The sequence below is a fragment of the Anabrus simplex genome, chromosome 2 (genome assembly GCF_040414725.1).
Source record: "Anabrus simplex isolate iqAnaSimp1 chromosome 2, ASM4041472v1, whole genome shotgun sequence".
Classification (NCBI taxonomy): domain Eukaryota; kingdom Metazoa; phylum Arthropoda; class Insecta; order Orthoptera; family Tettigoniidae; genus Anabrus; species Anabrus simplex.
This window is the reverse complement of record NC_090266.1, coordinates 746,910,382-746,935,860: the sequence shown is the minus strand read 5'-3', so window position 1 is coordinate 746,935,860 and position 25,479 is coordinate 746,910,382. Positions and strand designations below refer to the sequence as shown.

At 42.9% G+C, this 25,479-nt stretch overlaps 1 protein-coding gene across 2 annotated transcripts in view; it reads left to right on the top strand.

The window, feature by feature from the left end:
- Positions 1 to 25,479, top strand: part of Dh31-R (Diuretic hormone 31 Receptor) — a 596,582-nt gene that overhangs the window by 344,926 nt on the left and 226,177 nt on the right. The gene's annotated exons all lie outside the window — the stretch shown is intronic.

Sequence of the window (25,479 nt, the reverse complement as noted above, 5' to 3'; positions counted from 1 at the left end):
CAGAGTGATATATTTTTTTTGCTAGGGGCTTTACGTCGCACCGACACCAGAGTGATATGAATGGCTACTTAATAATCATTCCATGGGTTTATTATAAACGTATTAAAACACTATGTATTGTACCCTATCGGTGTCCTCGTCCTCGGCAATCCATCGGTGGGCTAAATACTTACTGATTCTTGCATATCTCAGATATCTCCGAGTTGTTGTAGCATTTTTGGGTGGGAAAAATTGATTATAAGTTCAAATAAAATAAATGAACGTGTTTCCTAACTTACTGGAAATTTTAAAACTTAAAGTGAACGAAATGGCAAAAATTAACTGACATCTATCATTATGGACGAGCAAAATGAACTGATTCCTTCGTACGGTGGGGAAAATGAATTACATATGATCGTTATCCAGAGATTATCGACCTGCCATTCAGCTTCACTCTACCTGCATAATACCCTATTACGCACGTGATTGCGGGATCATTTATTTTTTGACACAGCATTCCTGGTAATTATACTGACAAACCTATCCTCCAATAATTTCCAAAGTGGAAAACTGAAAATAAATTATTTTTTCACTACCTCACAGTTTATTTAAAAGCTTTCCAAGAAATTGAGATGGTCAGTGCAACGGCACTCTACCTTCTCCTACACGGAAAATGAGATATTGTTGCCATCGGTTGATTAGCGAGGTGGGCTATCTTGCATCCGTGTAGGTTAGACCAATGTCACCTCGTATATATTGTTTAGAATCCACTAATTTCTTTTCTTGAACAAAATTCCGTGTTGTTTGAATGCAACATTGGTCCATCTTCAAACAATCAATGTAATATCAGTATCCGCATCACATGTAATAAACATGAAATATGGCTGATATTCACTGTGAAAGTGATGCTTCGAGGAACTGAAGTGAGGAAAATAATGAAAAATAGTGGAAAATCGTACAAGGCAAAAGTCTTAATGTATAAATTCGTGGTACAGGAACATAAAGAAGAGGAAAATAAACGCAGGAGAAGAATATATAGGAAAAACAGGCAATAAAGGCCACAAACTTAAATGAGGTCCGCCATATGATTATAAATATAAATGTTACGAATGTTTCGGTAAAAAACAACGTGAAACAGTGTTCAGATGTGTTTTGTAATATATATGGCTTTAGTTTACAAAATTCGTATATAAATAGGTAACATGAAAAAATATACGTGAAAAAATATATGCTGCTAGTGGAAATGAGAGGAGGAAACACCACACCCGTGAGTATTATATTTCGTTAGAGGACAGTGATAAGAGAGTTGGCAAGTGGGCTTTCATATCTTTGCTTGGAATCAGTAATAGTAGAATTTCGAGTGCAGTTTCAAAGAAACAGACTTAGGAAACTCCAAAACATAATGGTCATGGAAGATAAATAGGACCCCGTGAGTTGGCCATGAAGTTAGGGGCGCGCAGCTATGAGCTTGCATTCAGGATAGAGTCGATTCGATCCCCACTGTCGGCAGCCCTGAAGATGGTTTTGCGTGCGTTGTAAAGAAAGTTCTAAAATTGTCGCACCCAGTGGGGATTATCAGCACTCCACTAGCGCATGTTGTAGCAATTGATGGCACCATCATTGTGGAACCGGGTTTCCTCCGAGAACTGTATTTTCGACAGGAATGCTGCATCATATTCCAGATTTCCCAACAGCCACTGACAGAAATGCATTCGAGCTTTGAAATCCCGAAAGTAGAGCTACTAATTTATCGCTAGTTGATAGGAGTGATATTTACGGGCATGCAGTATTTGTAGCACGGAAACCTGGCTGTTGTTCACTTGTTTTGCAAATGCCCGTGTACTCGCAAATTATGTGGGTTATTCCGCGCTGTGTTCAGAATAGCTTCCTCATTTTCACCAGACGTTGTGGTTTTCTCTCGGACAGGTGGTACCGTCTGAATTGCCCCTGTGGTTCGTAAACGTTTCTCAACAATACGGAGAGTCGTTGCAGTCGGATGTTGCCTACCCGGATGCCTTTCCTGATACAGACGTAGTGCCCGCAACGAAGTTTTTCTTGCTTTCCCGTACTTAAGGAGCATGCTTGAATGACTGAAGCGACTTCATTCCGATCGTACAGCAGTGCAGTGTGAGCAACGAACATAAACGATAATAGGGGCGTTTTACTGCTTGCGTGACACACACTGGCCTGTGCTAAAGCAATGAAGCTTCGTATCGACGGAGGAAAGAAATGTACAGTGCAGGATTCAAACTACCTTTCGTTAATTGGTAGGGTAACTTTTGACCACATGCGCTACGCCACTGTTGTGAATGCGACTTGTATTAAGAATGCCTTAGGATACGTTACTTCACCAGTTTGCTGTTCCGTACATTCTCCACGTCACGGTATCGTAGTTTTAAGAGTTAATATCACGTTTTTCAATACCCGGTCACTAGGCGCGATATCTTAACATTATCGGCAGCCCTGAAAATTGTTTTTCCGTTGTTTCCCATTTTCACACCAGGCAAATGCTGGGGCTGTACCTTAATTAAGGCCACGGCCGCTTCCTTCCAACTCCTAGGCCTTTCCTATCCCATCGTCGCCATAAGACCTATCTGTGTCGGTGCGACGTAAAGCCCATAGAAAAAAATCTTAACATAGTTATATGGTAGACTGACGTACGATAAAAATGATTGAAAATACCCCGTATATTTTGAACGGTTTATAGGCACATAGCGGGAAAGATAATAGTGTTCAGAACAGTTGCCAGAATGTGCTTACAGTACATCAGTTATATACGGGAAGCTATCAGAGAAATACCGACCTCACGACGATCTCAGACGTTTGTTGGGCTGCCGAAGCTCATTCACTTGCTATAATGAATAAAAAATAATAACCATATCTCACTGATAACGTGCATTTTCAAAACAATGGACCTAGAAATATATTTCTCGGTGTGATGAAAACATAACTAGTGACGTAATTCACTCTTTTTATAATTTGCTTTACACCGCACCGACACAGATAGGTCTTATGGCGACGATGGGATAGGAAAGGGCTAGGAGTTGGAAGGAAGTGGCCGTGGCCTTAGTTAAGGTACACCCCCAGCATTTGCCTGGCGTGAAAATTGGAAACCACGGGAAACCATCTTCAGGGCTGCCGACAGTGGGGTTCCAACCCACTATCTTCCGGATGCAAGCTCACAGCTGCGCGGCCATAACTGCACGGCTAACTCGCCCGGTAAACATAATTCAATTTTCTCCACCGGACCTAGTGTTTCAGCCAACAAAGCGCTGGTTTTCTCAGCTCAAGATGGGGTTTTGATCCCTGCTCAATCCTGTGGTATTAGAAGATGCCAAAATATGTCAGCCTCAAGTCAGCAAATTTACCGGCACGTAAAGAAAATCCAATGGTTCAAATGTCCGACACTTCAGCGTCTACGAAGACCGTAACAGTACGAGGGCTGTGAATAAAGTAGTGTGAATATTGATAGAACGCAATATTTAATTAACTCACAAGTACTATTCCATTACATTCCTTCAATGTAGTCACCCGCGAAGTCTATTACCTTTTACTAAAGGTCTAGAAACCGTTGGGGACCGTTTGCAAGGCGTTCTCTGTTGATGACAGTGACGGAGCACCCTATTGCGCGGAGTACAAATGCCACGTCAGCAAATCGGCGGCCTTGGAGGGGTTACTTCAACTTCGGAAACAGGTCGAAGTCTGGTGAGTACGGAGGTTGTAACAAGATCTTCAAAGCTTGATACTCTTTGCGACATGATAACGTGTGTTTTCATGCAACAAGATTGGACGATCGTCTCCCAATAAACGTGGACGTTTGCACAACACAGCCGGACGCAGATGTCACTCCAGAAATCGGCAATACTAGTTATTGTTGACGGTTTGCCACTCAGGCATAGCATGCGTAAGAATAATACACTCGTAGTCGTACGCCACAATCAGCGAAAGTTCCACCCGACTGGGTTCCTGCCGAAGTGTTTATGTACGTAGCGAACGTGGGTGATGCCATTCATTGGATTGACGCTTTAATTCAGGCTCGTAGGTTCGCGCCTACGTCTCATCAGTGGCAACAATGTGCTGCAGAAATACGTCTCCTTCGTTGCGATATCTGTCCATGCCGTTGGGGACCGTTTGCAAGGCGTTCTTTGTTGACGACAGCGATGGTGCACACTATTGCGCGGAGTAAAAATGCCACGTCAAAAAATCGGCGTCCTTGGAGGGGTTACTTCGGCTTCGGAAAAAGGTCGAAGTCTGCTGAGTACGGAGGTTGTAACAAGACATTGAGAGCTTGATACTGTTTGCCACATGACAACCATATCATATTTGCGCTTGGATACACGATGCCTCGTGTCCAGCAACCAAAACATTGAACAACGATCCTTTGTAGGCAGCAACCAAACAGTGGAACCACTCGACAGGGTCTGTTAGGTATGCCTGTCAGTGCATACCGGTGCCATTTCTGTACGTCGGTAATTTGATGTGGAACCCAACGTGACGCAATTTTCCTCACGTTAAGACATTTCGTCAGTATATGCTACAACGTTTGATAACTGAGAACAACTTCTACAGGTAATTCCCGGACCGTCCATCGATGGTTTTCGGAAACGAGACCACTCAGGATGTCAATCTGATCTTGAGGACCGACCTGTGCGGTACAAATCCGCAGTCTTATTCCAAACTGCACAAAAAGGCTTGACTCATCGTGCAACCGCCCTGTACGGTAATGCATTCTCGCCATAGGCTTCATGTAATCCTCGATAACATTCTGATGCACTTCTGCCACGTACAACGTCGATTTTAATCCCCGAACGATGATCACCTTTCGGAAATATGCTTTAGAGTGGCCAAATCGACACTCTTCACTTCAGCGCCACACAACAACAACAACAACAACAACACTCCCATCTAGATGCCCGTCAAATCACACTACACATCGACAACAGCACCACCTGACCACTCCCATATCTTATTTGCTCTTTCCCGATCTCCTGCGAGTGTCTGGCCTACGTTGCCACTATTTTACTTACAGCGCTCGCAGTTAGTTGTACTTAAAACATACACCTTTTTTCCTTCACGGTCTCTTAGAACCACGGTTAAGATGTGATGAAGAATGCACCAGTTCTTCTTCTCACTCTTTCCGGAAGATCATTTATCCCGTGTACTCAGGTCAGGAACTTACTTCTGTCTTGAACCAGTGTCTCAGAGACACCAGACAGATCCTCTTTCAGTGCAGTTGCACACAGAGTGAAACATTTCTAAGTCAATAGAAGATCAATAATGCTTCGAGATATTCTGGTATTAGGCATTCGAGACAGATGATCGTAGAACATGAGACTGAACTTTCTCATAATAAGTGAGAGCATTTCAAATTTAGACAGCAGCTCTGCATTTAACCTCAGGCGATGTTCGCCCTCAGAATTTTTACATGGGCCGGGGAAGTTTTGTAAGAATGTCTTCTATTTGATTCACTCTATCTCACCGAAATGAGTGAGGGACAAGCATTCAGCAGCATACAAGGCTTTAAGACGTAGTACTGCGGTGTAGTGGCAGTGCATGGCCTCCCATGAGGTTTATCTGGACTGATGATAAGTGGATTGGCAGAGATGCAAAGTAGTTTCCATCCTTCTAGCCAGTATCAGGGCGTCTTCCTCTGATGCAATGATCTCCCTAAGATAACAGAAATAATCCAATGTTTGATTTTTACATACTTGGTGTCGAGAAATGCAGTGGAAATATGACTGATATCATTACTTCAGTTTTTTTCAAAAAAATATCTAGAGTCCTACAACTTCAACTTCTTATTGCAATGTTTCAACCTGGAGGCTAGCGACGTTGAGGTATACGTGGATCGTCTACTTAAATGCATAAAACGGCAACGAGGGATTCAGTTGAATGAGGGAAAATGGAAATGAATGTTATTTTGGGTAAATTGAGTGACCTCATTTTAAATCCCAGTGTCCAGCTTGACAGGTGGAAGGAATGTATAGAAAATATTCATAACGTAAATGGAAATAAAACTTCTGTTGAATTCCCGAGCAATGGGGTTCATTGGGAGTAGAATATTAATGGCAGTGAAATAATGCTCGGGGATGTTAAAAGGGGTGGGAATTAAACTACATTACCTTAAAGCATCAGGGATGAATGACATCAGACCTGAAATGATAGATTTTGTGATAATATTCATTTCAACTGCCCTGTTCTAGGGACTTACTTTCAAAGAGAACTTATATTTAGAAATCTCTATATACCCAGGTGACTCTCGAACGCCGTACTTTTTACTTAAAAATGCCCCGCATGCACAAATGATGAATGGGATGTCTACTAACTGATTTTCACGGGGGAACTACTGCCAGTGGGCAAGTTACGTCAGAATATGAAGAGATAAGAAATGGAGTGTCGTTCGCACCATGTTACTCAGCGCAACTGGTCTAATACACCCCTTGCTTTAGTAAACATCGTTTTCGACCGCATAGTTCTAGGCTGGTGTATGGTACAGCCGCACCATATTTGCTGTCTGCATATCAGCAATGGCTAGTGTGATCAACAGCGACGAATACGCAGACATTATTTTAATCTGGACAATCGGGTTGGAATACAACAGAAGCTCCAAACCGACGTATGCCTTCAACACACATACTTCACCGAACAGTATTAGTTTTTTTCACACAAGCAACTCCTCGATCGAGTGGAATATCTACACGTGTATAAATTAATAAGTTATTAGATTTACGTTTCGGCATCTTTGGCATGTCTGCAAACAGTAGCGCCGATTAGGGGGTGGGGCGAGGAGAGACAGTCACCCCCTCCCCCACTTCGTGAAGTAAACATTACATTTTTATTCCACTTTAGCCAGCTGGAACTAGGAATTATTTTAAAAAATCTGTTTGTACAAACCTTGTTATCTTATCTGCTAATTCCTTCGCTTATTTCTTTTAATTATTAACATAATTATTGACGGAAATACGCACAAAATGCCATTCGTCGCGGCTAACATATTTGTATAGCACTACGGCACGTAGTGGAGACTTTGCGTGTGCTGCGAGGAAGGGTAGTAGGGGTAAATATTTTTTGCCGAGGTCGAGGCCACTGAGTTATAATTCACCCACTTGCCGCGCGCATTCATCAGTCTGGCAGTCTCTTTAGTGTCTGTTAGTTTCTTAGTGAGTATTGAAATACTAAATGATTTTAATTGAATAATCATGCCGTACTTCTATGTAATTATACCGGGCGAGGTGGCCATTGGTTTACGGGCGCGCAGCTCTGATCTTGCACTAGGGAGATAGTAGTTTCGAATCCCACTGTCAGCAGCCCTGAAGATGGTTTTCCGTGCTTTCCCATTTACACACCAGGGAAGTGCTGGGGCTGTACCTTATTGAAGGCCACGGTCGCTTCCTTTCCACGCGTAGCCCTTTCCTGTCTCATCGTCGCCATAAATCCTATCTATGTCGGTGCGACGTAAAGCCAATTGTAAAAAAACATTCAGTTGTAATCGTATTTCAACGGGAGCTAATACCAACGTTTCTAAATTATTTCTTTGTATTATGTTATTTACTAAGTAAATGCCCCGTAGTATGTTTGTGAGCCCTGGTGAAAATTGATTAATTACATTTACATATAAAATGACATAATACAAACGAAATAATTTAGTCCTGTGAAAGTAAAGTTGGTATTCTCTCGCGTTGAAATTACAATTACAATTAAATATATCTTTTTTTACAATTGACTTTACGTCGCACCGACACAGATATAACTTATGGGAAGGAAGCGGCCGTGGCCTTAATTAAGGTGCAGCCTCAGCATTTGCCTGGTATGAAAATGGGAAACCACGGAAAACCATCTTCAGGGCTGTCGACAGTGGAATTCGAAACCACTATCTCCCGAGTACAAGCTCACAGCTGCGCGCCCGTAACCCCACGACCAGCTCGCCCGGTACAATTACATAGATTTACGGTATGATTATGCAATTAAAAATCATTTAGTATTTGAATACACACTAAGAAACTAACAGACAATAAAGAGACTACCAGACTGACGAACGCGCGCGGCAAGCGGGTGACTTACAACTCAGTGGCCACGACCTCAACAAAAATAATATGTACCCCTACTACCCTTCCTCACAGCACATGCAAAGACCGCACTACTTGCCGTAGCGCTATACAATAAAGGAAAGATTTAGCATATAAGACAACAAGGATTGTACAAATAGCTTTTTTATATAATTCCTAGTTTCAGCTGGCTAAAGTGGAATAAACTGTAATATTTACCCTACAAAGTGGGGGTGGGAACGACTGTCCGTCCTCACCCCACCCCCTAGCCGCCGCTACCGTTTGTAGACACGCCAAAGATGCAGTAAATGAGATCTAATAACTTATTAATTTATACACATGTTGACATTCAACTCGATAAAAGAGTTGATTCTACGGAACAAAAACTAATACTGTTCGGCGAAATATGTGTGTAGAATGCGTACGTCTGTTTGGAACTTCTGTTGCACTCCGACCAGGTTGTCCAGCTTAAAACAATGTCTGTGTATTCACCACTTCTGATCACACTAGCCATTGCCGATATGCAGACAGCAAATATAGTGCGGCTGTAACATACACCAGCCTAGAACTGTGCGGTCGAAAAATGTTTATTAATGCAAGGGGTGCATTAGACCAGTCACGCTGGGAAACATGCTGCGAGCGACACTCCGTTTCTTATCTCTTCATATTCTGACGTAACCTGCCCGCTGGTAGTAGTTCTCCTGTGAAAATCAGTTGGTAGACATCCCATTCATCATTTGTGCATGCGGGGCATTTATAAGTAGAAAGTACGGCGTTCGAGAGCCGTCTTGTATAGAATAACATGTCCTGACTGACTGACTGACTGACTGACTGACTGACTGACTGACTGACTGACTGACTGACTGACTGACTGATCATCGCCGAGCCGACACTACTGGACATAAAGGAACGAAATTTTGGGAATACATTTATATTAGAGTGTAGGTGCTCACTAAGGGAGGATTTTTGGATATACCGTCGGTAAGGGGGTGAATTGTTTAAATAAGTATACCTTTATCTCAAAAACTTAGAAGTTTACAGACGTAAACGTTGGTATTTGGAATCTTCTTTAAAATTAAGGAAACAAGTATTTCTTTGTTTTAGGAAAATACCATTAAGGGGCAGGAAAAAGGGTGAAAAGGGGGTTGAATACCTTTTATGTGGATGCCTATATCTCAAAAACTGAAGATGTTACAGGCATGAAAATTGGTTTTTGGAATCTCCTTTAAAAGTAACTAAATACGAATTTTTTGTTTTTGGAAAATCGAATTAATAGGGGCTGAACGGAGGAGACAAAGGGGGTGAATTTTTAAAAAGACTATATCTACAATATGTCTCAGAAACGTAACATGACACAGACGTGAAGACTGGTATTATAATCTCCTATAAAAGTAAAGAAATACAGATAATTTGTTTTCAGAAAATCCACTTAAGCGGAACTGAAGAAGGGGATTATTTTTTTAAATGAAAATATCTACAGTATATCTCAAAAATTTAACATGTTACAAGTGTAAAATGGTACTTTTAATCTCTTTTTAAAATAAAGGAACATGTATTTTTTGTTTTCCGGAAAACCACTTGAGTGGGGGGCTAAAAAGGAGGTTAAGGTGAATTTTTAAAATGAGCATATCTACAGAATATCTCAAAAATTTAACATGTTACAGCTGTGAAATGGTATTTTAATCACTTTTAAAAATAAACACGTATTTCTTGTTTTCAGAAAAGCCACCTACGGGGCGTAGAAAGGACTGAAAAGGGGGTTGAATTATTTTTATTAGAATACTGATATATCAACAACTGAAGATGTTACAGACGTGAAAATAGGTACTTGGGATCTCCTTTAAAAATAAAAGCACATATTTTGTGGGGAAAATCAACTCCTACCCCATCACCCCCCCCCCCCCCACCAAAAAGGAAAGGAAATAGGAGTTGAATTATTTTCATGAGGATACATATATCTCAAAAGCTGAAGATGTTACAGTCGTGATAACTGTTATTTGGGAGCTCCTTTATAAATAAAGAAACACGTATTTAAGATTCAGTTAAAGGGGAGGGTGAAAGGAAGTGAAGGAAATTGAATTCTTTTTTATGGGGGATACTTATATCTCAAAACTGAAGGTTACAGACGTGAAAATTGATATTTGTAAGTCTCCTTGAAATATAACGAAACACGCACTTTTTGAGGGGTAGGGGAATGAACGTAACGGGCAAAGAGGGGCGGCGGTGTAAAAAAGGAGTTGAATTATTTTTATGAGGATACTTATATCTCGAAAACTGAAGGTGTTGCAGACCTGTTTTTAATTTGAAATCTTCTTTCACAGTAAAGAAACCCGTATTCTGTTGCTTTCAGAAAATCCACTTAAGGGGTTGTGAATGAATTGGAAAATTAGTTGAATTCTTTGTATGAGAACACATATCTCAAAAAATAAAGATGTTACAGACTTGAAAATTAGTATATGGGATCTACTATTTTTTCGAAAAGTCCAGTTAAGGGGCGGCGGTAGGGTGAAAGAATTGAAAACCTAGCTGATTTATTTGCGAGGATACTTGTATCGAAAAACCTAATAGATATTACAGACGTGAAAATTGCTGTAAAGAAATAAAATTCTTTTGTTTTCGGAAAATCGACTTGGCGGTGGGGGGTGAAAATAAGCAAAAAACAAGAAGTTGAATTCTGTTTATGAAGATGCATACGTCTCAAAAACCGAAGATGTTACATACGTGGAAGTTGTTATTTTGAACCTCCTTCAAAAATAAAGAAACACGTACTTTTTGTTTTCGGTTAGTCCCCTTAAGGTGTGCGGGGTTGGAAAGAAGTAGAATTATGTTTATGGGGATACTTATATCTCAAAAACTGAAGATGTTACAGACGTAAAGACTGGTATTTGGAATCTCCTTTATAAATAAAGGAACACGCATTTTTGTATTCAGAAAATCCACTTAAGGGGCTGAAAATAATTGAAGAAGTGGGTGAATTTTTAAAATTATTACCGGTATATCTACAGTGCATATCAAAATCTTAATATGTCACAGACATGAAACTTGGTATTTGTAAAGTCCTTTAAAAATACGGGAAAATGTATTTTCTGTTTTCGTAAAAAACACTCATCGGGGATGAAAAGAAGTGAAAAAAGTTGAAAAACTGAAGATGTTACAGACGTGAAAATAGGATTTTAAATCTCCTTTAAAAAGAAAGAAACATGTTTTTTTCGACTTGGAAGAAGACTCACGTGTACAGTTCTATGTCGCATGGTCATCTTAGTCCCAAAAAGGTAATACCACAAATGTGGTTTACAAAGAACTTCTGAGATAAACGAAACACAATTTTTCGGTGAGGTTTTATGCTTTAGGGATTTTCAGATAATGTCTTAGTACAGTACCGAGGAACGATTACTTTTCTCAAATTACGGAATCCACGCGAGCGAAGCCGCGGGTAACTGCTAGTTCTACCATAAAATGGCATATCAATAAGACCGAAATAGAATAATAGGATTAGCATCGAATGTGAGTAAAGTATTCTCTGACTTGATGGCAGCAGTAATTGCACCTACATATAAGCAAGGGAACAGGAATGATTATAACAACTATTGAGGTATTTCACTGATTAGTATTCCAGACAAGGTGCTCACTGGCATTTTATAAAGGTGGGTAAGTTGGATGAAAGTCAGACCACTGAGAGGCTCTCCGGACCAGACGTTCAGCAATTACACTGACTGACAGAGCAAATGCAACACCAAGAAGGAGTGGTCAGAACTTTATGCCAATTGCAGGGTAGACTGACGTCACTGAGGTATGCTCATGATGTGAAATGCGCCGCTGTGCTGCGCACGTAGCGAACGATAAATGGGACACGGCGTTGGCGAATGGCCCACTTCGTACCGTGATTTCTCAGCCGACAGTCATTGTAGAACGTGTTGTCGTGTGCCACAGGACACGTGTATAGCTAAGAATGCCAGGCCGCCGTCAACGGAGGCATTTCCAGCAGACAGACGACATTACGAGGGGTATGGTGATCGGGCTGAGAAGGGCAGGTTGGTCGCTTCGTCAAATCGCAGCCGATACCCATAGGGATGTATCCACGGTGCAGCGCCTGTGGCGAAGATGGTTGGCGCAGGGACATGTGGCACGTGCGAGGGGTCCAGGCGCAGCCCGAGTGACGTCAGCACGCGAGGATCGGCGCATCCGCCGCCAAGCGGTGGCAGCCCCGCACGCCACGTCAACCGCCATTCTTCAGCATGTGCAAGACACCCTGGCTGTTCCAATATCGACCAGAACAATTTCCCGTCGATTGGTTGAAGGAGGCCTGCACTCCCGGCGTCCGCTCAGAAGACTACCATTGACTCCACAGCATAGACGTGCACGCCTGGCATGGTGCCGGGCTAGAGCGACTTGGATGAGGGAATGGCGGAACGTCGTATTCTCCGATGAGTCACGCTTCTGTTCTGTCAGTGATAGTCACCGCAGACGAGTGTGGCGTCGGCGTGGAGAAAGGTCAAATCCGGCAGTAACTGTGGAGCGCCCTACCGCTAGACAACGCGGCATCATGGTTTGGGGCGCTATTGCGTATGATTCCACGTCACCTCTAGTGCGTATTCAAGGCACGTTAAATGCCCACCGCTACGTGCAGCATGTGCTGCGGCCGGTGGCACTCCCGTACCTTCGGGGGCTGCCCAATGCTCTGTTTCAGCAGGATAATGCCCGCCCACACACTGCTCGCATCTCCCAACAGGCTCTACGAGGTGTACAGATGCTTCCGTGGCCAGCGTACTCTCCGGATCTCTCACCAATCGAACACGTGTGGGATCTCATTGGACGCCGTTTGCAAACTCTGCCCCAGCCTCGTACGGACGACCAACTGTGGCAAATGGTTGACAGAGAATGGAGAACCATCCCTCAGGACACCATCCGCACTCTTATTGACTCTGTACCTCGACGAGTTTCTGCGTGCATCGCCGCTCGCGGTGGTCCTACATCCTACTGAGTCGATGCCGTGCGCATTGTGTAACCTGCATATCGGTTTGAAATAAACATCAATTATTCGTCCGTGCCGTCTCTGTTTTTTCTCCAACTTTCATCCCTTTCGAACCACTCCTTCTTGGTGTTGCATTTGCTCTGTCAGTCAGTGTAAAAATGTTACGAGTGGAATAGACAGATATGTATACGTTTCGTATATCTATAAAGGGCGTGTGAAAAATGACAAAGGGAAAACACGTTTTATGTACTGAGGGATTATGGGATAAGGGGCAGCTTGTTACAGGCAATCAAAGGCATTTATATTGACAATCGGACCATAGTAAGAATTGATGGTAGGATGAGTACTTGGTTCAAAGTAGTTACAGGGGTTTATAGTATACGTGGATGACTTACTTGTGACTTTTTGGATTCATGAAAGTTTACCCAGCTAGCTCTGTGTCTGGGGGCAGTGTGCCTCTCACTCGGAGGCCCCGGACATGACCTAATGTAGCCTTATCTCCCAGCGTACGGGAGGAATTTTCAGTAATTTCTAAATGTCCTCCATTTGTGATAATATTAATTTCAACTTCCATACTTTAGTGACTTGCTTTCAAAGTGATCTTGTATTTACATATGCCACCATAAAATGGCATATCAGTAAAATCTAAAAGTAAATGTTTTATAGAGGATAAGTTCAGCAGAAAAATACAGTTAAACTCGTAACGGCTGTGCCAACCAAATCACTTGTTAATTAGTTTAAATGAAATATTACTTGTTATCCTGAAGATTACACTACATCAAATGAAATTAAAATATGAACGTTTTCAACGTTTATTCTGTTATGACCTTCGTTTTTCTCCAGTGTTCTATATTTTGAGTACCATGTCCCTTTATTTTCTGTTTATAACATCTGGATGTCGTACACCGGTTTCCCCCGGCCAGGTCAAGGATTTTTACCAGGATCTGAGTGCTGGTTCTAGATCTACTCAGCCTACGTGATTATAATTGAGAAGCTGTCTGACGATAAGATAGCGGCCCCAGTCTAAAAAGACAAAGAATAAGGGCAGAGAGAATTCGTCGCGCCGTCCTAAAGACACCTACTTCAGGCCTTTGGGATGAGCAGCGGTCACTTGGTAGGCCAAGGCCATTGCGGTTTCGAAGCGTAACTCCATTCGAAGAGGCTAAACCCAAAATCATTCTTAATCACTTTTCATATCCGTAACTCACTTATCGTGATAGAAGTCAGAAGAGAAAATAGATAGGTTTGAACTCGAGAAACGGTTGCTTTTGATGTCCACGCTAAATCCAGGCTATCTGGATAATGATGGAATAATTACTAATTTTTGAGTACTATGGCAATTTTGCTCATTTATTCCCTTTGAATTCTAACAAATACGGATATCACGATATTACAGTATTATATCACATAATTACAATACAGGTAGATTACTACATCGTCCCTAACGCCTAAATCTTTCTTGTGGTTTCTTATCAGGGATATGGAATCTGGAGTTGTCAGTTTCCTCTAATGTTTGAATGTATGGATTTACAATCTGCTTTACGTCGCACCGACACAGAGGACAACGATGAGATAGGAAACGGCTAGGAGTAGGAAGGAAGCGGCCGTGCCCTTGATTAAGGTACAGCCCGAGCATTTGCCTGGTGTGAAAATGGGAAACCACGGAAAACCCTTTTCAGATCTTCCGACAGTGGGGTTCGAACACACTATCTCCCGAATGCAAGCTCACAGCTGCGCGAAGCCAACTCGTTGGATTGTCTGTCAGCCTTTGTTATTGTGGTGTCTGTTCTAGTATTTAGTTAATTGGGGATAAGAATGGAAAGGAAATAAACTTCGCCGTTTGAAAGCAATCATCTCACGAGTTGAAATTGAAAGAACAAAGAGAAACAGTTTTTAAAGGCTGGCCCAACTGTCTGGAGAGCCTATGGCTATTCTCCACACTATCGATTACGGTACTTCATTGCTTTGAGTTACCCTGACCTAGAAGTGGCCATGGTCTTCAAAAATTTGCCATCTAGGCATATGTCCAAGGGAAGTAAACCACTGAGCTAACCTGGTAATTCGTAGGCTCTGACTGAAATAACAAAATCACAAACAATTATAATTACCGAGCGAGCTGGCTGTGTGATATAGGCGGCTTAGCTGTTAGCCTGTATGCGGGAGATGGTGGGGTCGAATCCCACTGTGGTGGTTCCCCGTTTTCACAGCAGGCAAATCCCGGATATTTTCCATCTTTACCATAAGATCTGTAAATAACTATAATTACAGATCAGACAGTCAAAAATTCTCCACACTACGTGCAGTACATCCTGTATAATTTGGAAACGTATTCACAACATGGTACCGTGAGATTCCACTGTTCATTTTCTTCGCTCTATTGATTCTTCCTTGGCCTTCTCTAAGTTCCAGACGAAGTAAGAAACCCAATTCTCTTTGTGACTGTTAAACAAATGCCAAATTCAGAAACTACAGAATAAACGTAAGATGAGGATGCACAATATTAGGAAAACTCGGTTTAACTATAGGTGTGTGTTAAGGATAACAGGGTGGATGAGAAGCTGTAATTTGAGCGTATTGTCGTGTAAGTAAGTGCATAGAAACTTTAAAATTTAAACTCTAAACGTTAGGCCGATGCCCTATGCCTAAGATGTAGAGATAGTGTGGGCTGTATATTTAAATTGAGGTGCAGCTGACAATAATGTCAAACCCAACTCAGTGCAAGGCAGGAGTAAGTATTGAGTTGTTTAAAAAGCGGCCCGAGACATATTAAATAAAAATATTCATTACCAATTTATCAAAAGTTGTAACGTAAAATTCTTCGTAGAATGTACAGTGTGTATACGGACTCCGAGCTCGCATGCCTGCAGGTGATACAGGAACATATACTGAGCACAGAATACTAATAACATTTTACCGTGTCTTCAACACGTAATTAGAATCAGTATTAGTTGACAGTTTTATAAAGGCACTAATAACTTTTGTGAATAAAGGAATAATCAATTTAGGCAGCAGCCGTAAGCCATGCTTTGCAGGTGTATCTACACTAGTGTCCAAAAGTTAAGCGTAATCACAAAACGAAGCCATACAGCCTGATAGGAATGTCAGACAGATCGCTGAGCAAACGAAGCTGAACTACACGCCAAAGGCCACACAACTTGTCCAGAAAACCAGCGTCAGAAAGGCTCCGATAATTAAGGTACACCTTTGACAACAACTAACAAAACTTGGCAATGTCTTCTACAACAAAATATGCAGTTAATAGGGTGTATGGTTACCCCTAACGGCCACACATGCTTCGCAGCGACGTGGCATGCTCTCTATCAGATGGTCCAAGAGCTCTTGTGGCAGTCGAACCCATTCCTCGGAAAGGGCAATGCGAAGGTCTTGGAAGGTTCTTGGTGGAGGCTGATGGGGTGCAATTCGCCTCCCTAATGCATCCCAGACATGTTCTATAGGATTCAGATCCGCAGACCTTGCTGGCCAGTCCATGCGATGAATGTGTTACCCAGTCAGAAATTCATCCACCAGAGCAGCGCGGTGCGGTCAGGCATTATCGTCCGTTAAGAGGACGTCTGGACCAACCTCACTTCTGAAGAATCGAACATGTGGTCTCAGTACCTCATCTCTGTATCTCCGAACGTTAACAGTGTTCCTCGGACCACCCATGAAGATGTGCAGGTCCGTGCGGCCATTCAACATGATGCCGCTCCACACCATGACGCCACCGCCACCATACTGGCCCCCTTCCACGATGTTCCTGTGGTTGCGTCGGCTACCCGGTCCTCTCCAGATTAATGTGCGACGGCAATCGTTCTGCAAACTGAGGCGGGATTCATCTGTGAAGAGCACATGCCTCCAGTCATTCACGGTCCAGTTTCGATGTAGACGGCTCCACAGTAAACGGACCCGTCTCTGTGCTGGAGTGAGCGGGACGCACACCGCTGGACGTCGGGCAAACAGTCCTGCTATTCTGAGCCTCCGGTACACAGTTTACCAAGAAACGGCAACCCCTGAGACGGCTGCAAGCTCTGCCGACAATTGTCTTGCAGGTGTACTCCGATTTCGTCGGGCGGTTAAGGCCAGATATCGGCCCAGCTGTGGGGTGGTTACCCTTGGTCGACCTGGTACTGGCCTACGATTAACATCTCCTGTGTCTCAAAATCGTCTCCAAAGCATGGAAATGACACTTTTTGCACATTCAAGGATACGGCGACTTCGGTCTGTGTCTGGCCTGCTTCCAGGCGGCCGAGTATTCTACCCTGCAAAACGGGGTCCAAATGGCGTCGTTGTGCCCTTATGTTGTGACGTTCACCACGAGGCTACTCTCCGCACACTATAACAGGGCAAACACGACTGAGGGAATATGGGGCGCAGGCACTGGCTGTGTTTACCTTGCGTTTACGCCGCTAGTCAAAGCAGGGAACACTCCTTTCCTATACAGAGCGAACACGTAAGGTTGGTAGGTGCACATATCGTGCGAATTGCGGTCTATTTCCTGTTCCCCTGCTTACTCGTAACTTATGCTTAACTTTTGGACACTAGTGTAAGTCAAAGTCCGGCACTGTGCTTACTCAATGGGCACACGGGGTGTAGATCTGGAACTGGGTACAAAGAGAGGTCCTGACGACAATGAGTTCCAAATTATTTAAACTGAATTCATTCACATAAGTTTCACCTTACAATTGTGTTGGTTACAGTGAAGTTGTTTCCAAAGATCCTCCTTGATGGACAGCGACCCAACCATGGAAATACGATGCCTCGTGTGCAGCAATCAAACCATGGAACAACGATCCCCTTTAGGCAGCAATGGGTCGTCGTTGTTTCTTGAAGGTTCCGGCACGGGGTAATCACTCACTGATTATGTTACGCGAGTGTCCACATATAACTGTCCCCCGAGTATCAGAATGATTCACATAAACCACAGCACTTTGTAAACTGTAATCCTTGTCTGTTCTGACTAAGAGCCCAAACGTAAAATTTGAAAAATAATTTTTACTTGGGGAAATTTGTGGTGCATTTCCACAGGGAAAAAGAAATTAAAGTTTGACTTCTGTCACTTACGTAGAGTTTTTCTACCAAGTTAAAATTTGCACTGCTCATTGGAATTCATCACAATACTGTTTATTCCTATTCACGTCAGAAACTAGAACGTCTGATGGAATAACTGCACTCTTAGAATTGTTTAAAATTGTACAGGAACTGAATGTTTGTAGCGACCTATTTAAAGTAGAGTTCAATTAGAAATTTTACTTGAGTTTTACCCAAATGTCTACGAGTGCACTTGTGTCTATTTACGTAGTGTAAATCACTTGGAAAAATCACTAGCATTCCTAACTGCTGCATTCTATGCGAGGAATTTATTATTATTATTATTATTATTATTATTATTATTATTATTATTATTATTATTATTATTATTATTATTATTATTATTATTATTAAAAGCATATTCGCAGAAAGAAAAAATGTATCAGTTTCAACTACCACACTTGATATATGTCTAAGTGTATTATTAAACACTTGTAGTAAGGAAAGTAAAGACTCTGAATAGTCTGTTATTCACATCGTAATGTTAAAGTTTAAGTCGAGTTCACTTGGAAAAATAACAATTATGGCTTCTAGCGTACACGTAAAAGTTGGTTATACAAGTCTTAAAATCACCTTCTTCAATATTTATAAGTTCCTCAACGAGGTTCTACTTACTAAAAGTTTATAAGTACCGTAACGCCGGAATTATTCAATGTTCCACAACTCGCACGTCACTTATGCCTGGTTGCAGAAAGGTCCATCAAATCAGTCCTTAATGGGAGATCAGCTGATTGCCAATCAACTTTAATTCCAGAGTGCGTTGCAGAAAACCTAAATCCCGATCAACTTTCTCCAATTTACTAATTGAAGATCCGAGAAAGAAAGAAATCTTGCAACAGCGCAATTAGTGATCACTGCCGTGTTGATTCGTTAAGGTTGGTGTCTATTTTCTCCTCTGTGGTGTCTAGCAAAGACATCAAAGTGGCAGTTAATCAGGGGACATCTGATCCTAAACGTGTTTGAAAAAAATGTGAAAAAGCTGATTTTGAGGCTTTCGTTTAATTTAATTAATGTTCGACAATATGACTGATATTCCCACTAAGACAGTGAGAGGGCCAACGGTTTCATTGAATGATAGAGCGCTCTTACTTAATATAGTCGAGGGATACTTGAATATAGCCGGCCCCGCGGTGTAGGGGTAGCGTGCCTGCCTCTTACCCGGAGGCCCCGGGTTCGATTCCAGGCCAGGTCAGAGATCTCTACCTGCATCTGAGGGCTGGTTCTAGGTCCACTCAGCCTACGTGATTACAATTGAGGAGCAATCTGACGGAGAGATGGCGGCCCGGTCAAGAAAGCCAAGAATAACGGCCGAGAGGAGCCATCGTGCTGACCGCACGACACCTAGTAATCTGCAGGCCTTCAGGCTGAGTAGCGGTCGCTCGGTCGGGGCTGTTGCGCCATGGGGCTGGGTTTGGTTTGGATACTTGCATATAATTGAAAATTAAAAAATGGATGCTGTGTGGGCGAAATTACAAAAGAGTAAACAACCATGTTGCGGATAGGTTGAAGTTTTGTCACGTTGGCTTATTAATTCTAAAAAGTCTGGGTTTGCATGGATATTAATATGCCAGAGAAAAGTATTTATTTCAAGATTTGATTGATATAAGTTAACTAGTTCCATGTTCAAGATCGAGGTTATATGTGAGAATAATGACTACGGAAAACAAAACAGTACGTCACTCAAATCACACTTTATACATGAACTTGAATTTATTTATCGTTGAAACGTTTAATGAGATGAATTTAATTAAATAAAAGCATCCTTGAGTTTAAAGACTGCAAGCACTGATTCTCCAATCAGTGCTTGTTCAGCATGAATTTGCTGCTCAGGTCTGATGGGAGATTGATCGTCAATCAAACACTGATTGCTGTTTCTGCAACTCACATAGGATGAATGCCAATCAAACCCACACTGATTGCCAAACAAACTCCAGTCAAACTTTGATTGGCTTTTCTGCAATCGGGCATTAGACATAATCTCGCCCCGCAAGCCGACGCTGTACCATGCGGCGAACCAACATCGTCGTGTTGCCGGTATGAACTGAAGTTACAGGTTCAAGAGATATGGCCTTTTATACAAATCTAGTTCTGACGTAACGTTTTATATAATCTTGAATAACTCCGTAATCCCTGGGTCGATTTTGGAGAAATTAACGTGAGGAGACTCTTAAAATGTGTTCTATAAGATGTCGTTATTTCTGAATCGATATCTCACTTGGTTCAGAAGATAGCAAATTTCTTGCATGGACGTTTCCAGATCGTATGACGCACCTTGTCCTTGACCCCGTGTTGGCTGTGCGGTGAAGAAAGCAGTGTTGTGGCGGGTTGACTACTTGCTCCTGCGAGATCTTATCATTAGCGCTGAAAATACACTCGCTGATACTTTATAAATTATGTATGACGTGTTTTATTTAAGGAATACTTGATGTACGGTCAATCCCGGTACAGTGTATATACCCAGTTCACGTTGTTTCAGACCAGCCTGTATACAACATAACAGTAGAATCTTGTTCGTTAGTCGGGAATGTTTGTCTCTTCGCATATCTCTTGTTTGTTTCCGTAGAAAAACTACACAGCATCCAGCAGTAATCCGCAACCATTGATGTATTCCATCATCCTTGGTATATCTTTGCATGTCATCTCTTGTTGCTCCTCGCTGACTGCCCCAAATATCACTAATATTTTTAAATCCCTGTCGCTGGTCTAATAACATATAGATCAAATTCAAATTTCCACACATCGACCACTGATGATCAACATATTGTTACGAATAACACTCCGTCCGTTTCATTACTGAAAGTTATTTCAGGATGACCCAATAAATGCATACACACATATATACAATCACAAGTCTATTCAGCTACGAATGGCCACACTTATTAATTACTGTCTATTTACAAGTCTCTCAAGTTCCTGTTCCTTACGACACAGTAGGCGGCCCGGTCCCGTGCTATTACCTCGGGACGGCTAATCCTTACTTTCACTTCCCCATGTCCAGTCACCTCATATCCGTAACTGTGTGAAGACCGCTGGAATTTTACACAAGGCTACGGGCTACACAACACACGATGACTATTCCTTGGCTCGACTCCAGAGACAGTCCAGTAACTCACATAGTCACATGCAGTGAACAACTAAGTAGCTCGATTCTTACTTAAATTACATTTGGGAAATTAACATTATTTCCTCTTTCAAATCCCGTTATGATTTTTTCACTAACGCCATTTCAGAGCTCTAAATGCCGGACGTAAAAGGTAGTGGTACGGCGTGTATACAGCAAGCCCACGTACACTGACTGAGCAAATGTCATGGGATAGCAGAGCACTGATGCGCAGGAGTGTTCTATGCGCACCACACGCCCCCTGTGCCAGCGGCAGTTGTATAGGAGACCTTGTGAGCAGTGGCTGTGCATGTGACAGGTGTAACATGAAACGTCGTCGTGAGCTGACACCGTTCGAACGGGGTATGCTGGTCGGTGCCCGACGGATGGGAAGTGCGATTTCGGAAGTGGTGCGGGAATTCGGCTTCACACGATCAACCGTGTCCAGGGTGTATCGTGAATGGTTGAATGCGGGTGTCACCGTCCACAACAAGCGAACGACCGGCCGTCCAGCCACCCTCGATGACCGTGACCGGTGACATCTGAGATGGATTGTCAATAGTGACAGACGGGCAACCGTACAACAAATCACGGCTCAATTCTACACAGGCCGTGCTAGACATGTCTCCCAGTGGACAATCCGTAGGAACATGGGTTCTATGGGGTATGGGAGCCGGCGCCGCACACGGGTGCCACTGTTAACCCAACGTCATCGGGCACAACGACGCGCATTTGTCGCCATTCACCAGGGATGGACACTGGAACAATGGCGTAACGTGATATGGTCGGACAAATCACGATTTCAACTGCACCATGCCGATGGGAAGCACAGTGTATGGCGCAGACCACATGAAGCGATGGATCCCACCTGCCACGAAGGTGTGGTCCAGGGCGCTGGTGTCTCTGTTGTGGTCTGGGGTGCATTTTCCTAGTATAGAATGGCCCCCCTAGTTGTTCTGGAAGAAACTTTGAATGGTACGTGGTATGTTGAGCTGCTCGGAGACCATCTCCACCCATTTTTGGCCTTCCAGCCCCCAGACGGTTCTGCGGTGTTTCAAGATGATAACGCGCCGAAATATCGCTCCCACGTCGCCCGGGAATGGTTCCAGGAACATGCAGCGGAGGTCCAACGACTGCCATGGCCACCCAGAAGCCCCGATACGAACCCTATCGAGCATATCTGGGATGTCCTGGAACGCAGGCTCCGTGCCATGGATATTGCACCCACGAACAGACTAGCATTGGCGGCCGCTCTGCAAACGATTTGGTGTCAGCTGCGTCCAGAGGACTACCAGAGACTTGTCGACTCACTACCACGGCGTCTCACTGCAGTTCGCAGGGCCAGAGGAGGCCCCACACGCTATTAGGTGACTATCCCATGACATTTGCTAAGTCAGTGTATATAGAGCAAGCCCACGTATATACAGCAAGCCCACGCCCCTTTCTCTCACGCTGTCAGATAAAATGAGCTTCAAAAATTATTTCGGACGAAAATTTCAGTAATCTTTCTTTCTTTCTTAATCTGTTTACCCTTCAGGGTTGGTTTTCCCTCGGACTCAGCTAGGGATCCCACCTCTACCGCCTCAAGGGCAGTGCCCTGGAGCATGAGACATTGGGTCAGGGGATACAACTGGGGAGTATGACCAGTAACTCGCCCAGGCGGCCTGACCTGCTATGCTGAACAGGGGCCTTTGTGGGGGATGGGAGGATAGGAAGGGATGGACAAGGAAAAGGGAAGGAAGCGGCCGCGGCCTTAAGTTAGGTACCATCCCGGCATTTGCCTGGAGGAGAAGTGGGAAACCACGGAAAACCACTTCCAGGATGGCTGAGATGGGAATCGAACCAACCTGTACTCAGTTGACCTCCCGAGGCTGAGTGGACCACATTCCATCCCTCGTACCACTTTTCAAATTTCGTGGCAGAGCCGGGAATCAAACCCGGACCTCCGGGGGTGGCAGCTAATCACACTAACCACTGCACCACAGAGGCGGCGATTTCAATAATACCGCTGGAATATATTTACCTTGTAGTAGGCCCACGCTGTGTGTAAGAGGAGAAAGACATCTGAGGAAGTTTTAAATCAAGTATTGTTTCCTAAAACTTTAAATTGCTTTTATCTACCTTAAAACTTTTTCAGCTCTTTGATATGCATAAAATGCTCCTTGCGACAGAGTTCTCATCAGATTCACCTGAAATCTTCAGAGAATGTTTGATTATGTACGGGAATTAAAAAATAGCCCTGCATTTTATTATCGGTTGAATATTCCTTTAATATTATTACTCCTCAAATAGCAAGAAACCAGAATTGTGCTTATTGAAGGAATAATGAAAAATTGAAAAATGTATCTCCAATATTTTATACCTGACTGCAAAAGACGGAGTTGTTCTTAAATATATGAGTATTATAGACAAGTCTGCCAATTTATAGCCAAACCAAGCCGGAAGGAACATTTTCCATGCAACATATAAGAATAAAATTTGTTGTCAATAACCTTGCAACCAAATTTTGTGTGGGGTTATATCCTTTTAAATATGTGCTTGTGATTTAAATTTGGCTTTGGTATGTGGTCAATTGTAGAAGTTCAAAATATCAGTCATGTTGTAATTGGAATAGAATTGTGTATGTGTAGTATTATCACTGAAATGCATTCCTTAGGAAAACCTGATCCATATGCAGGCTTATTTAGGTATTGCCTTGTCGAATGTTTCGTTTACATTTTCCTGGTAAATGTGTGGAATTCCGTCCATGGATCCAAAAACCCTCAGCGAAAGATGAAATCGATTCTTCATGCCGGCTTATAAATACTGGGATGCTTATTTTGATTTTACTGTATTGCTAATGGTATGATCAATATATTTATTTATTTTTATATGCTGGATACTGAGCCTCCGTAGCTCAGACGGCAGAGCGTCGGCCTCTTACCGCTGGATACCGTGGTTCAAATCCCTGTCACTCCATGTGAGATTTGTGCTGGACAAAGCGGAGGAGGGACAGGTTTTTCTCCGGGTACTCCGGTTTTCCCTGTCATCTTTCATTCCAGCAACACTCTCCATTCTCGCTTCATAGCATCTATCAGTCATTACTAAATCACTTTCTGAGTGGCGACCCCATCGTAATCTATTTACCTCTATATGATTCATTCATTACATCCCTGACCCGGTTAATGACTGGAAAACAGGTTGTAGGTTCTCATTATCATGCTGGATACTCTTCATTGTTATGTTATAATCTTAATGCGGTAAGCGAAACATTTATACCATACTAGCAAGATACCCGTGCTTCGCTACGGTATTATACTGAACTTTATAATTGAATGCGTATCGTTTTATATATAACCCACCGATATTCGCTATCTGACTCGGTTTCTGAGAGATTCCGCCAAAATTCGCGATCTGACTCGTTTTCTGAGAGATTACGGCAACGTTCCTCCCATTCTTCAATCTTTTCCCCAGCAATCGATTTCGTACTTCCCAGGATAGGTCCAGGTATTCCACCCGGTCAGTTGGGTCACTAAATCTTTGCCATCTTTTCCTATAAGCATTTATAATGTGGATCAAATCCTTGAGGAGATCCGGCGTGGTGTCGTCTTGAGTGCCTTGGCGGTACTGAACCTCTACTTGGCGGTAAATTACATCTGCTGCCGTTGTCATTGATGACAGTATGACCAGCACCATTGTCGCCCTTAGGCAAGTGCGCAGGACTTCTGGCGATACGAATGACATACTTCCGTGCATTATTGACCTTATTGCAGAGGTGAACAATTACACGGTCAATCATATATCTATCGTTTATTTCAAATATGTTTAAATTTTTGTTTGTATGCCAGAAGAATCTACTGTAATCTAAGAAGGTTCTCCAAAGGAAAAGATGGCTCTTGAAAACGAACCCAGGAGAGATTAAAAATGATCGGTTTATGATCAGAATAAGTACATTGAAAATCCACAGCCTGTTTCCAGTCATTCAACCGGGTCAGGAATGGAATGAATAAGCCCTGCCGAAGCCTTTCGCACTCCACTGGGGCAATGATTAAATGAATGACAAATGAAATAAAATGATATTGGAGAGTGTTGCTGGAATGAATGATGAAGGGGAAAACCGGAGTACCCGGAGAAAAACCTGTCCCGCCTCCGCTTTGTCCAGCACAAATCTCACATGGAGTGACCGGGATTTGAACCACGAAACCCAGCGGTGAGAAGCCAGCGCGCTGCCGCCTGAGCCACGGAGGCTCCTTATAAGTACATTAGGAACAGTAAAATCAATTGGTCTCACCTCCGATTTCACCCCACCGCGGTTA